Source organism: Leptosomus discolor, chromosome 9 (genome assembly GCF_034619465.1).
Source record: "Leptosomus discolor isolate bLepDis1 chromosome 9, bLepDis1.hap2, whole genome shotgun sequence".
NCBI classification, from domain to species: Eukaryota; Metazoa; Chordata; class Aves; order Leptosomiformes; family Leptosomidae; genus Leptosomus; species Leptosomus discolor.
The window spans coordinates 12,184,362-12,197,803 of NC_141399.1; positions in this window are offsets into that span (position 1 = coordinate 12,184,362).

Sequence of the window (13,442 nt, forward strand, 5' to 3'; positions counted from 1 at the left end):
GTCAGTCCTCTTAATAACATTGAACTCTCATTTTACTCTGCCTAGTAATTTATTTCAGGGTCTAGGGCTCAGTGAAGGAGTCAACCCATCTTTGGGCTCATTCGCTACAGGATAGTGGTTTTCTAGCAGAGATCCCAGGGAAATAATGGCACTTGTGGGAAGTGATTTCACCCTGAGCATTGTTTGAATCTCACTCACACAGGTAGAAGGAGCAGAGCCAAAGCTTCAGTGGCTTCCTGCTTTGGAAAAGGAGGGGAGCTCACTGCAGAGACTGCTATTTTCTGGGCACCGGGGCCAAATTTGTTCTGTTAGTGAATCTGCTCTCATAATGCATGAGACCTTCTGGCTATGCAAAGGGAGCGAGATGAGCCATTAGCTCTTGCAACAGTTCCAAAAAGAAGAGCAAAAGTCCTGTGCTGCTTGTTCACGGCCTTCCTGGTGTTTGCACAGGGGAAGTCTAATGCCATTCCCCTGCCATATTGTTTCCCATGAGTATCTGCCAAAGAATGCCTGATGCAAAAAATAAACTGTGGCAAATGCCGTCTGTTTCCATTACTGTATGGGGAATGACTGGCTTATGTAATGCGCAGCGTGAAACCACTGCAGAGATCAAATCTAAATATTGCTCTGTTGTGGAATGTACTGGGAGCATAGTTGACGTTTTTGTGGCTGATGAAAAATCAAAGCTCATTGTCACTCCTGAGGTTTACCCTCTCTGTGCAAGTTTGTGTGTGGGTCTGTCTATTTCTGTATATTAAAGGCTCTGGGTCGAATCCTGATATTCTGAGTCTATTTTTACTTGGTTGCTACTCAGGCAAAACTTTCATTGACACTAACTGGAAAGCTGCCTAAGTAAAGGGCGCTGAGGGAATTGAGAAGCTGGCTGTAACTCGGCTTGATTTTTATTTTTGAAATTCCCTTTCCTGAGATTTTTCTTTATATTATATACACCCACTAACACAGGTTTAAAGCCAGTGCAAATTTACACTGCACCACTGAAGCCAAACATTGATTATTATACAGCTGGGGTATTTTTTGCTCTGCATTCGAGATAGGTGTCCTGTGTGTCTGTGGGTCTGTACTTTGAAGCACTTCCCCCATGGAAGGGGCAGGGGTCTGTGTGTGAAGCCAGCCAGCCAGATGGCAGCAGAGCTGTGCTGACTTGCACTGGCTGTAGATCTGGCATGCAGAATATTTTTCTTTTTTTCTTTTTTTTTCTTTCTCCCCCTCATCACTGGAAGCATTTGGAGTTTGATGGCAGGGTTTCAAACAAGTCCCCTCCAATCTCAAAGCTCTCCCTGCTTTTTTCCTTCCACCCTGCTGCTTCCAAGCTTGTTCTCTCTGAACCGCCACTGCTATCTCGCACAAAGGCGGCAGGTTGTCATTTGGCATGGAAGGCCCCACGTGAAAGACACCTGGGGAAGAACTGGCTTGTGGAGTGAAATGAATATCCAGCAGATGAAACAGTCCTCTGGCAGTGCATTGAAAATGTCTGCCAGGTGGGAACTCTGAACCATGGACAGTCAGAGAGGAGGACATATTTCCTTTTATCATTAGCTTGGATTTTGGTTTTAGACTCACTAAAATTGTGCACTTGCTTCTCAGGAAGAATTTAGTTTGAGGAAAAACAGGGAAGTCCATCCTAGACAGGTGGTGCTGCAAAGAAGGGTGACAGAGAGGTGTCATGAAAGGAAATGGAGGAGCGCGTGCGAAACGAGGGTGGAGAGAGGAGTATCTCTGATACAGGCTCAAGCAAGTCTGGGAGGAATGATGTAAACCAGCCACTGAAGTGAGAAGGGGAGCTTGTGGTATGTGAAAATTGTGTCAACGAGAAGAACCTTGTGTGACTGCACAGGGGCTTTCTGTTTCCTTCAGTGACATAATAAGAGTTGTCAAGATGCAGGTACTTGCTGGACGCAGTCAAAGGCTTTGTTCTTGTCTTTCTCTCCACATCCTGAGCTACACTTTCCTAGTGCTACCACTCAAACTAGTTTGGAGTTTGGGAACTTGGGACCAACCCAACCAATTCCTTTCTTACCACCCTATGATCTGGCCTGTGTTTTTAATTTGTCATTTTCTAGCTATACCTGGTGAGTGTGAGTGAGACCATGCTTTGGGCTACAGTGCGGGTCATGTAAAATAAGCTCTGTTCTGATTAATGCAATGCTGTGCTATTAGGAAAGCAGTGGTGCTAGAATTGTCAAGGGCTTATTGCTGTCTCTGCAGAGAACAGATTCCCAAATTGCACTGTTACACTTAGTGTAACCCACAGTCCTATTTGCTGGTGTCAGGCTGCTGAATCTCTCCAGAAAAGGGTTATATCCACTTTATGTTCCCACACCCATTAATCAAGGATACAGAAAAGTGACATCCTGCCAGTACAACCTTCCAGAGGAGGTGGTGAATAAGTTAGGAAGTAAACAGCTTTGTTGTTCTCAGTTCTACATGAAGCTCTCTGGGGACAGCAGAAGGAGGACTGCTATACTGTAAGATGCTCCTGATGAAACCTAATAAACACTAACTTAATGTTCTGCAAACTTCATACACTTTAAATGAGTTGTATATAGTGCTCATTATCTGGCCAGACAGTTTACCCCAAGAAATAATGCTGGGTTGACTGCTGTTCATTTTGACGCTAATCAAGTTTAATATAAACTTAAAATGCACACCTTGTTTAAACCTCAGCTTACATTGACAATGTAAGTAAACCAAGAAATTTCCTTTTTATCAGTCAGCTTTAAGGTTAGACTTCAGGTTTCTTAACTTCTGATATGGCAGATTATCCCAACTATTGTCCCAGACAGCTGATTCAGCTGCAAAAAGATAAATTTGGCTTCAAATGCACCCCTGAAGTTCTGGGGGAAGCATGCTGCCTTTCTTGGGTTATTTGCAGAGGCAGTAAAATGCAGAAATCGCTTCTATTACAAGCCTTTTTAATGAGGTTGCTGACTAACTATTTAGGAAACCAAAAGGACTGAGTGATTTGGATAATTTTGCATAAGAAGTCTCTCATGTTTTTCAGCTTCATTCATTGCTATACTTGCTATGTAATTACAGTTAGGTAAAATACCGTTAGCCATTAATTCCCTGTTACTGATGAAGATGGAACTGAGTTACCACTTCTAAGTGTTTCATTTCATGCTTCTTAGTACCTGAGCCTCCAGAGGAGCATCTCTGACTTTCCTAGAGCTGGGCTAGAGTTGTGACGCAACCTGAACAATCACTATTTAGGATTTTTGTTCAATTTCTCATGTTTTGCAACATTTGAAAATGTTTAGGAGACCTCCAGAAGGCTCCCAGGGTTTCATGAACACCCCAGCCAGGTGGTTTTCCTGGTGTGCGGATGGTCAGCATGACTTTATATGTAGCTGAGAAAAGCTAAGTGCTTTCACTGGCACATGTTTCTGCTCTGTAGTTCAGGGAGGGAAAGGTGAGCACTCCATGCAGCAGAAAGCTAAAGCATTTCACATGGCATGATGTGCACATCCTAAAGTCTCTGTTGTAATCCTTGGCCCTCCTCCCTTATCTTTCTAGGATATACCTGCGCAGATAGGAACCGGCAGAGCTAAGCTCTGCTTCCCTATCTCCAAGCTGGCCAGACACAAGCTGGTCCTGGTCCAGGTGCCATGTAGGTGCATTAGCAGAGAACAGTGCCAGAACTAATACTCCCTGCCTTGTGGCACAAGCGTGGGCAAAGAGAGAGTGCACTTATCTCTGTCCATAGACACTGGCACACCTAACACCTTTGCAAGGCACAAAACCACTGGAAGAGAAGGGATGTCCAGGAGTGTGGGCAGCCCAGGAACGTGCCCAGAACTACCTCTGTTCTATGTTTTTTTCCTGCAGGGTCCTGAATCATTTGGTGTGTGAAATTTCATACCCACTCCTCCACCAGCAAATAAGAAGGTATCCGAAGTGAGTTTCTTTGCTTTCCTTTAAGTTCTGGACCACTATGACCTACCTTACAGTAGTATTGTGAAGCTTTGTTTCTTAGTATTTGCTGGCTGGGACAAGGTCCCAAAAGGAAGGTGTTTGACAGGAACACCTGTGTGTGACTCCAGCTTCAAATTCAGATTTTCATGTCCCTGAGGAAATGTAAGGGAAGACATGCTTCGCATTGTGGGGCAATGACCAGATTAACCACCCCCAAGGAATGACTTTGCCTTCTTATATTACTCTGTTAAAAGGGCTTACTGACAGAATGCCAGGGAGAATCTTGCTGACTGGTGTTAGTAAGAGACTCAATACATATACATACATTCATGATATACTTTACATGTTCAGGTGTAAGGAGCCCCATAGAGCTTCAATATCCAGCGAATCTGAGTGCCTGTGAGCTCCTATTCCTTGTAATTTGTCAACAGAACTCATGGCTGTGTCCACAGAGAGTTAATTATGATATATTTCACACGCCTTATTATAAACCACAGCTGCAGGCTCAATGTATACAGCAGGCTTCCTCAAAGTCTATCATTTAGACAGATCAACCAACATTGCTGCAAGGTCACAGCTATTCAGGAAGCTACATTAACTACAAACTGACACGAGCTGAATAAATTCACTTCATCCAGTACTGGAAAAAAATCACCAGTTGTCTTTGGATAATGAGGTGTACTTGATAACAGGCTTGTGACTGCCTCTCCACTACTTCATGGTCTTCTTGCCTTGATTTTCTATTCCTTCCATTCTGCAAGAGAAGATGGGCCCCTTTGTTTTGAAAAGAGCTAGCGACATAATGGAGACCAGATCACAGGACTAAATGAAATGATTCATAGATTAGTAGATATTAAGGCCAGAAGGGACCATTATGACCAAATCCTCTGACCTGCATAACATAGGCCAGATAATCACATCCAAAAATTCCTGGAGCAAGTCCTCTATTTGTATGGGAGCTATGAGGTTATCTTTTAGAAGGGTCTTAATTTAAATTACCACAAGTGATGGGAAGTCTTTCTGAGTATAGTAGTTGCCATGAAGCCATGATATCCCTCTGCCCCCCGTCAAAGGCCTCAGTGCTCAGCTATAACACGATCATTTTACACTGCACACTCTTTCAGGAGAAGTTGAAAGCAGAAAACAACAGCAGTGTCAGACTGTAGCTCAAGAAGTCAATGCAAACTGCCCATTGAAAGGAAGGAAAGAAGATGGTTTAAGCTAGATTTTACTGAGATTCAGGAGGCTATCTGAGGTCATGTGAACCAGGCTCTGATGTAAGTAGAATAGCCTCTTGTTGGTCTTGAGCTGCAAGGGCACTTTGAGATTGCTCCAGTCCAGCCCACAGTCTAGTAGGTGATCCACAGGTGTGCGCTGAAAAATAAATGCAAAGCATAGTTCTCTGCACTGAGCAAAGAAAGGCCTGAGGGTGTTTTGCCCTGGAGTGAGCTTGATCCTTTTTCAAACAGATGTGTGATATGTTGAAAGCAAAGGGAGGAGTGGACATCAAATGCTTTGTATCTTGACCCTACCAGGGGATCTGTTCCTGCAAAATACTGGATGTCCTCAAGTCACTGATGAGTGTGAAAGCCAAAGCTCTCCAGCACATAGCAAGATTAGCTCCTTAATAAGAGTAGTAGTGTGTGTTGGGCGAACTTCCCCTGCCTGAGCCAAGAAGGAAAGCAAGCATCTTCTCTAGGCACCTCTTGTACTCTGGGACACTCATTCTGTATTTCTCTATGCACCTAGTTTGATTGCCTGGACAAGAAGCTTCAGACTTAAAAGAACCAGAGCTTAAGCTCCCACAGCGCCTCTGTTCACAGCCTGGTTGCTCTGCAAAGCGCTTGTTCCAGTCACAGGCTGCTCAGAAGCGTGGCTTTTCTGATAGCTCATTTACGGGGAGTGTGCCTGGCCTTTAAACAGTTCAAGTTAAATTACCCCTCTGTGCCACTTTCTGATCACCAAGCAAATACCTCAAACAGCGAAGAAGGCAGTGCAGCTGATGAGGATGTTTCCAGTCAAATCCCTTAGCACAAGGGAAAAGAGAGACATGGGAGTTGATCAGAAAGGCACATGCAAAGTAAGAAGTGATCTCTTTAGGAGTATCCATTCACATGTCCCCTTCAGCTTGCCTCTAGGTCATGGCAACACCCCTTTTAAAAAAGTTTTTATTACCACTACTGTTGTGGTTTGGTGATCTAGAAATAATGGAATCTTTAGAGCAAAATAAATGTAAGTATACCTATCAACCCCATTGACTATCTTCATATGTAGCTTGCAAAGATATTGCATGAATAATTGATGGCATGGTTCATATTGTGGCATTGATTAGCTAGCCGCTGACTGAACCATCCACCCAACCCTTTGAAGATGAAGTGCTGAATATTTATTGTCATCATCATAATTCTGGCTTTCAGTTCCATGGAGAAGGGCCAGCACTGAAACTCCAGCTCCAGCCACCCCAAACACGGGTCGTGTTTGGAAGCTGATCCACAATCAGGTTCCAAGTTTGGCAAATCTTTATCATGGAATGAATAAAACCCCAGGTGTGACCATGTTGGGGCCAATCTTTGGCCTCACTGGAATTAGTGGGACATTTGCCAGTGGCCAGAGTTAGAGCCAGGAGTGCAGTCTTGTGAGGTTCAAGATAAGACTGTATTTACTTGATCTTACCTCCCTACTTAAGTTTGAGCAGGAGAAGAAAGTGTTCCTCAGTTTGTAACCTTTCCTAAGGACCTAAGTAGAAGCAGCCAATTAAAAATGTTGTCTTCAGTGTCTTGTTCTCAGGTAATGGGGAAAACTTTATGACTTCCTGCCCCATCTTCTGCCCCTGTAGTGTACGCATCCCCCTTATTCAATGTTCTCACTACAAGTGGTTTAGCATGTTAGCCTAGCATTTCTGGAAACTTGCAATGAACTTTATTCTCTGAATTAAATTTATCCCTGTAGCAAGAAATGTCCCTCAGGCAGCAGACTTTAACTCTTTTGGGAGATACATGAGACCAGACGAGGGTGGGAGTCCTTTATAGGGCTGTGTTACTTTGAGGACCTCAGCCAGAACCAGTCTCTTTTCTTGCTGGCTGTAGTCAGCCTTATCCAGCAGCATTGTCCTGCCTAGGGACAAGTCAGGCTTCTCTGTCTGAAGAAGAGTCTTGTATTAAGGTGATGCTTTTCTTCTTTGTGTCAATGCACAGAGGTTGGAGGTGGAAAGAAAAAAGGGCTGCTTCTTGCAATCATCTCGGTTCTTTTTGCACCTGCACCGCGGCCAACTTTAGTACATCTGCGAGCCACAGACTGCCAAAACGCACTCTCAGCGGCTGTGTGTTTGGAAATGTAGGGAGCTGAGAGCCAGCCCTCACCAGCTGCAAAGCAGCTGCTGCCCAGAGGCACTTTGTGCACTAGCTGCTGAGGACCACATCCCATTGCGGTGTGGCGATGCTCACTGTGACCGCAGCTCTGGGTTCTGACATCCAGCTTGCTCTCTGCAGCACTGAACTACATTAATCCGCCCCTTTCCAACTTCGTAGACTATTTCCAATGTTTTTAACTTCTGATGAAATTTGAGCTTGAGAATTAGTTTCTGTGGGCATAGGTAAAGGAGAAGTAATACATTGAAAAGTGAGTGTGTTAAGAAAGTGTCTGTACTACTTCTGGAGAAGATGGACGGCCAGTAGGCAGAGGTAGACAGAGAACTTTCTTCTGCCTGAGGCAGGGTAGGATGTTGGGCAGATACTGGCAAGCAAAACAGCTAGGGGACAAGGTAAACTAAGTCATCTATATTTTACTCTGGTAAACTCTACCAAGCTGTATTGGTATATCTCATTGTGTGCTTCACTTTTTCCTTGCTCTAAAAGGATCTTTGGATTTAACATGGTGAACGTGGGGAAATGAATGCTTAACACTCAGTGTCTCCTTGCACAGAATCCATTGGCACATGCAATAGACACAGTAAGCTGAGACACTTACCATGTGAACTTTCAGGATTAAGGTTTTAATGTGGACAAATGCTGGGCAGATTTCCTTTGAGCAGCTCTCCCAGTGTTCCTGTGAAATACGAACCTCCCTGCATAGCTGCAGTGCTGAGATAAGTAGTTATGTCAAAATAGTTGTTAATCAGATGAGAAGAAACCCAACTTGGTCCACAGGCACAAGCTCCATCGAATCCAGAAGCCATCTAGCTGTTGTGGTCACTGCAGTCTGCGGTAAAAGCCTTCCTCATGTACGAGCAGAGAGGTCGGCAGTGATGCTAGAATTTGTTTATTGCGGAAGATTTTTTTCTAAGATTCGTATTGTCTGATTACTGCCCTTTAAAATTCAGTGTTTAAGGCAGATTCCTTCTGTCGTCAGCAGAGAAAGATAAGCACTTTAACTGGGTCCCATCTGAAGGGAAGTGTTTAAGATGGATTGGATAAATTGCCCCCTGACTCTCTTACTTCCTAAAGTTTAATGGGTTTGAACCAGCCTGTTTCAATTTTGACATATGCAGTCAGGGGCTTTAGACATTAGTCAAGTTACACTGGGTTAGCGGTGCTCACAGCTCACATTTTCCCTCTTATCTGTGAAAGGCAAAGATTTATGTATCTCAGCTGATGTGCAGTAGCTCAGTAAACCAGAGCAACTCAACAGAGTGTCTGAGAAAGAGAAATGCAGTTAACTGCAATTTATAAAATACCCAAGGATGTATCTCCAAGTGTTGATAGACTGTTACTTTCAGGGAGTAACTAGCTGGTATTTATTATAGCTAGTTAGCAAATTGTGGAGTGGGAAGGGAACTCTGAAAGCCATCTCATCCATCCTTTGCTGTAGCTACCTGTGTGTAGATGTTTACGCCTTTAAAGATCCCCATTATTGGAGGCATGCTGGCCTAATGCTCCATTATCTCTGTAGTTTGAAAGCTCTTCCTAAGCTGAGGTCAAATTTCCCATGTCTTTCTGGATGCTTGTTAGCATTTCAACACAGATAATTAAAATAGTGTATTAATGGACAACAAAATAACCCAAAAATTCCCGAAGGATGTTTAAGTGGGCAGGACAGGAGAAGGGAGGCTTACAGTACATTTGCAGATATAGCTAGATTTAGGCAGTGACAAGACAGTGATTGCTCGCAGTATTAAAGAGATGTTTTGGGAGGTGCTTTATTTGTGGAAGTAAGGTTGAAGCATTTACCTTTTTTTTAAGCTAGTTTTCTTGAAAAAACTGCAAAGGACTTTTGAAAGGCCCTCCCAGCTCAAGTCAATGAAATATATTTGATTTTATAGTGATTTGAAAAGTAAGGAGAACTTCAGCAAGATCTTTTTTACACCTGAACAAGACACTGTCTGGTACTTTTTTTAGCCCTATGACCTGGTATTTGTTCAGTTACAGTGATAGTCCCACGGTGTTACAGCTGGGAAGGAAGTTGTTTTAATGTTCATTCACAGCCAGAATTTTCTGGGAGGGTGCAAATTCTTCAAAAGCTCATTAAATTATTACCTTCATCCCAGACTGCACTCTGCAAAACATTTCCCCCCAATTTTAATGTCACTGTCCGTTCAGGCTTATTATTACACAGCAGATCACAAGACGTAATGTACTACTAACATTGCTGCCACAGGCTCCGAAGAGACTGTCACAAATATGGAAAGCTCAGGGCCTGCATACCTATTATGGTTCTCATTACTCCAAACCGCTTTGCTGCCAGCTCAGAGTTTCCAGGCAGTGCAGGGCAGGGTCCATTCACCACTGTCTCTCTCTTGTGGCACAGGGGGGTATTAAACACATGGTACTCAGCAGATTGCTTCTCATTATTAGCTAGGATCTCCAAACAGAGAAACCTGTTTGTCTGTCATTTCAAGGACTCTGTTTTTTTGCTTAGCACACAGATACATAAATAGATCTTGCCTTAAGATATGAAAGCTGTTTTGGGTCCTATTTGTGGCAGAAGCTAGCTACTAATGGAATAAAAATCCATAAATGCAATCTCTCATGTGTCTGCAGCTTTTTTCACCCAAGTGTTTAAGAAAGCTTTACCACAGACCATGCTCATTTGTTAACTGTAATTATCCTGGTAGCATAAATGAGAGGACTGAGACACAGGAGACTGAAATGCTGCTCAAACTAGCAGCGTGTGTAAATGTAAGCTTTGCCTTTCCTCCTCCAACCTTTCTTTTTCAACAGCTGCACCATGCTGCCTCTGAAGTGCGCAGCAGTGCCAATATCCTTCAGGGTCATATCAAAGCTTTTGGTGAACAGTTTAAATAGCTATTTAGTGTATCTCATGTGTTATGACTTCTCGTTGTTTCTGAATCAGAAGGGCTTTGAATGTGGTATAAACCACTCACTGTTGATAGAGGGAAGCAATAGTTCTGCTTATGGCCAGAAGCACAGGGAGATTTGGGTAATATTGGGGGTACAGAGTCCTGAAAAGCCAAGGCATGCAATGGCTACTGTCAGCGTGTTGGTATGAGACATAGAGGCAGCACATGCTTAGAATCTTCAGCTGATATGGTCTGTAGTTTTGTGTAAGTTAGATAGAACATCTTGTGTCTCGGTTTCCTGAACTGTACCACAAGGGGAATGCAACACAAGTTGTAAAGGGAGATTGGTGTATATTTTTTAGCCAAGTATCCCTGAAGTCTTTCACAAATAGAAAGTCAGGTTCAAAACAAGCTCAGCTGGTCCGGGTAGAAGGAAATACACAGGAATAGTGTCCCCTGCTCCTGGAATGTACCCTGTCTAGGACTGAATGTTACAGCAGTGCTTTTTCACAGCCTGGCACAGCAGTTCACAACAGGGTAGAGAGATTAGGCACTGCATACCTTTGAAGAAGCAATGGAAATGCAAATTTGAAGAATATAATTTACCCAGGCTGGAGCTGGGACTTCATCTGCATAACGAGCTTTATTCCTTCAGTCTGCACGCATGTTTGACAGCCCCTCTCTCACAGTGTTCTGTACCTTTGTGCTATGGTGGCAGAAGACTGATTCCAGAGATGCTGCATTGCATTGGCAGGGCAGCTCCAGAAGCAGCTGTGAGCAGTGTCTGCCCGCATCCAGCTGTTGTCCACATACGGGCATTGCAGCTACTGCATCGCCTGGCTGGATCCATCTAGTGACTTTCCAGCCATTGGAAATACTTAGACAAATCTACCTTGAAGTGTGCATCGCCCAAAAGATCTGATGCAATATTTCTAACCTTGCTGTTTAGATGGGAACATGCCCTTGAATTTGGCCTCAAAAGGCAGAAGTGGTCTTGCTACTTAGTATTATAGGACAAGGGGTCTATGTACCTATGGCTGCAGCACACAGCATCAAGAGTATACTCAAACTCTAATTTTCTTTTTCAAAATTAGACTCAGGAAAACCTTGGAAGTTCCTGTCTTCCTTTCATCCAGACTGTACATTTCGAAATCTGTATCTTCTGAGGGGTTGAGAATAAATTAGCCTCTCTCTAAACAGTAAATAATTGTGCTATCTGACCCTAGATCTGTGGAGGATTAGACCTAGAAATATGGTAAGTGTAGTAGCTCATACTCAAAAAAGAACCCAAAATTCCCCAAGCCCAATACTGCCAGGGTTAATCTGCTGGGAGCATTTTCTATTAAATATAGAAACCAGTTTTCCATCTCACAAGCCAGTTATAAATAAATACCTTTTTTTTTCAGGAGAGCCTGGCATGGCCCCAAATGAACCTGATCAGCCTCTGTTGCAGAGCTGTAACAGGCAGCCGCAAACCTACTTAACACGTGAAAAGGCTGACAAGCTGCAGAGCAGGGACATGAGTTTTTCCCCTTCCTGTAGGTGAGATGAGGGCTGTGGAGGCTAAGGATGAGCTCTGCCCAGGACTTTAGTGTTTGTCCTCTTCTCCTGCCTGTGGAGGAAAATACACTGATGGGGAAAAGAAACTACAGGAACTTGGTGCTTTTCTTGGTGTGTGGGAGAAAAACAAGAAAAGTCATGACTGAAATAGAACTGAAAGAGCTGAAAAAAGTTTGTTGCTGGTGATTTTTCAGCGAGGAGAGTTTGTCAGATTTGGGCTTGCACAAATAAATGATACTGTGAGTAAGAGTTTGCAGGTGTGCAGGCCTATAGTCCACTGCGCAACCCAGGGAAGGAGCATGTGTGTGCATGGTAATCGATGGGGAGAAATAAAAACTTGGAATTTGTACTGTCCTGCAGTTTGAAGGAGTCTGAATCCTTAACCTGCCTTTTTGGGCCTAGTAACAGCAGAATTAGGACATTTATACAATATTTATCTTTTTTTCAGAATACTATTTAACAAATAATCTCCCTGAGGAAGCCCTTGAATTGCTCAAGGATCCTTGGATAGAAGGCATTACCTCGAGAGAAAATATGTCTCTGTTATTCTCATGCTACTAATATGTCTTCCCTGCTACACAACCCACAGACAGATTCTGCTCTTAAAAGGTAATCTATAACAATTCTGTATGTCTGTTCTACAGCAATGGTAATATGCTGCTCCCTCAGGTGACCAAGAGTTGGCTGAGTAAAAAGCATAATATTTGGGGGTGTTGTCAGAGAGGTACTGGTGTGTGCACCAATCTTGTTCAGACATGGAGTGGAGAGGAGAAAGGCCACATGCATAAGGGTGGAAACTGCCCAGTGGCTTGTGTCACCAGTAATATGGGCATAGGCAAACAGCAAAATCCTCCTCGCTCCATTTCCCTCATTGGAACGTTCTTGCAGGACACTTGCAGGACACAGGGGTGTACTGGGGACAAGTGACCCTCACAATAGCCACAGCAGGAGGTCTTCTCTGGTTAGGGAGACTATGGCTACATTCCTCTCCAAGACAACTTTTGCTTGAGTTTTTTCTCTGATCATCTTGTATCTCAGAAGTACAAAGCATGCTATTAAGTCAATCTCAAAACCCATGGAGTTGGGTTGAGCTTTGTGCCTCCCACAAATTCCAAAAGGTCTAAATGCTGTCTTATGGGAGTTTTGCATTGGGATGTTTGGGGATTAAAATACACTTGCATAATAATTATGTGCAGTTTGCATATGCATTTGGCCAGTCTTGAGACAGGGTACACAAACTGCACCTGCCTTGTTAGGCAATGACTTTGAAAAGGTGCCCCTGAAAATCTATGTCTATAACTATCCTTTTTAAAAGCCACATTTTGGTAACAAATGCGTCTGTGCTGTCTTTGTAGCCCTCTTTAAGCCCTGTGTCTTCTGCTAAGACATGTAGGCTTGGGCCAAGCTTGAGGCCATTTCTCATGGTGATCTCTGGGACACCTGTCAAGCAGGAGCTGGACTGAGACCAACAACTCATTCCAGATGCCACCAAGCAATCCTTAGCTTCTAATGACTGCTAGCCATTACTGCTCTGTGTACAACTATAATTGGTAACTTTCGGAGTGAAGGGGTTTCTTCTTCCCTTATTTCCTCTGTTATTTAGACCTGCCCAAATTACTTTGACTGCATACCTTGATTTGCTAAACAATATGGCTTCAACTTCCCAGATCCTTTCTCCAGAAAGATTCAGCTTTTCTGCGAGAAGTTCAGACAG